Source organism: Aedes aegypti, chromosome 3, assembly GCF_002204515.2.
Source record: "Aedes aegypti strain LVP_AGWG chromosome 3, AaegL5.0 Primary Assembly, whole genome shotgun sequence".
NCBI classification, from domain to species: Eukaryota; Metazoa; Arthropoda; class Insecta; order Diptera; family Culicidae; genus Aedes; species Aedes aegypti.
In genome coordinates this window covers 233,793,450-233,795,481 of record NC_035109.1, presented here as the reverse complement: position 1 = coordinate 233,795,481, position 2,032 = coordinate 233,793,450, and the positions used below count along the sequence as shown (strand labels likewise).

At 38.3% G+C, this 2,032-nt stretch overlaps 1 long non-coding RNA gene across 1 annotated transcript; it reads left to right on the top strand.

Annotated features, from left to right (window-relative positions):
- The first annotated feature begins 637 nt into the window (after nt 1–637).
- LOC110678671 lies at nt 638–1,121 on the top strand. Its single transcript, XR_002501823.1, has 2 exons — nt 638–801; nt 859–1,121. It is a non-coding gene; the product is annotated as an uncharacterized LOC110678671 (long non-coding RNA).
- Nucleotides 1,122–2,032: the final 911 nt, after the last annotated feature.

Here is a 2,032-nt window from a genome sequence, read left to right as displayed (position 1 = left end):
TCAGAAGGCCGACTCCAGAGGTATCAGAGGCCGGCACGTTCCCCGCCATTTGGGAGATTTGTGCCATCGCCATATTTGAGCCTATTTGGTCGGGGTTCTGCTAAACCGCACCAAGTGCCAAAATCTTTATTCCGAGATATTTGACTTTGAAGTCTTTTCCTGTACTAGTTTATCGCGGACGATAATTTTAATTTTTTTATCGCTCACATGCGATTAACAGTGCCCACCGAGATTAAATATACTAGTAAATCATCAAAAATTTACGATGTAATTGGGTTTCATTAAACAATATGAAGCACTCAGTTCACTCTAGCTGAACAAAAATTGAAAAATATGGTTCTTGGTTCGGTATGTGTTTCATAGCTTTTAACAACACAAGTAAAATTTGAGACAAATGATGTTTATCATCACCGTGCATGTTGGAATCCATGTCACAAGTGTTTATGGGAAGGATTCGTATGTATTGACTCAAGGTTCTCACGTGTTCATATATAGATCCTAATGATCGAAGAAAACCATGAATTCGCTCTGCCAAAGCAATAGACATATAATAATTAGACCGCTATTGTCGCTGCAAATCGTGTGACAAACATCTAGTATGCGAATTTTGAGGATGGTACTCAATGTGTCAAAATTCCTTCAATAGAACCATAGTAACCGGGTTATAAAATCAAAATAAACATTGTCGCAATTATTGCCACCTCACGTCCGTGTTGTATGTTTTCGTAAAAATCAGGTGCATCATGAAGAATTTAAATCCATATGCAGACGAAAGTCCCGTCTAGCCGTGTCCTTCGAAAGGTGATTAATTCCTCCATATACGCGATTAAATTATAAACTAACTGCTTTTCAACTTAGGTTCCCCACAGTGACGGTATTTCAATGGATGGCGTCGAATATAAGAAGTTTAAAATGCCTCTTGTCCCCACGGATTTTTACATTCTAACAGAGAGGAAAAATAAGAAGTAAATCATCGATAAAGGATTCTGATAAGCAGTTTAACTGATTTGCCCGCAGCCGATCACAAAAGCTTGTGGATCGTTCAAGGATGAAAAAGGGTACAGGTTTTGTACACCATAATGTGATTAATTTTGCTGCAAATAAATATTGTGATGCACAGAGGAAATGTAGTTTTTGAGCCTCCAAACAATTTATCCAATCACGCAAATGTAAATTTCAGGTCTGACTCTGTCGTTGAAATTCTTGGTCAAATATTGCTATTAGAACTAGCTCAGAAGTACACAAGCTCACATACAAGTTGAATCACGTATTGAGTCACACCAATGCTTGTTAATTATAGCGATTTCCATCTAAAGAGCATTTCAAGCATCGATTAGAAGTTTCTCTCATCGCATCGGTTGTTCCAGCAATTGCATATAGGATTGACTGGCTTCACTTGTCGCACTTTGCTTTTCAAAGAGTGAAAAAGAAAACAAAACCAAAAAAATGTTCCTTGACACTTTGAGTACCGGAGGAAAGCTTTAGTAGAAATCAAGGCTACTGTGGTCGATTTATCTCCATCACAACCAATGTATGGACGTAACAGCGCTTCTAGCGTTCTAATTCTAATATTTCTATTGCCAAAGCGCACCAAGTTGCTCCCATTTGGTGCACCTTTGCTGATCAAGTTCACAGTTCAATGCGTGAAGTGTTCACCAGGAATGACCATCATTTCAGATGTACATTGACCTGCTGATGTTTTACTGCAATATAAAAATAACCACAGAATCTAAAAGCTGTTTGATTTTCATAACCATCGGGTAGAACATCAGAAAAAAAAATTTCATTGGGATTCGAACTCGTGCCTTCTGGGTGGTGATCTAGTATGCTACCACTAGGTCATCTTCACTTCTTGAAGGAGTGGTGATGAACTTGAATCAAGTAACGTGCACTTTGTCTGACGGGGTTTGAAGGCGATAATGCCATTTTCTGAACAACTAAAGCGCACCAAGTTCACCTGAGTTGTTCACACAGTATCAGATTAAATTAATTCATTTTTTCATTACGGCTTCTGTGTGGATTGATAAACATA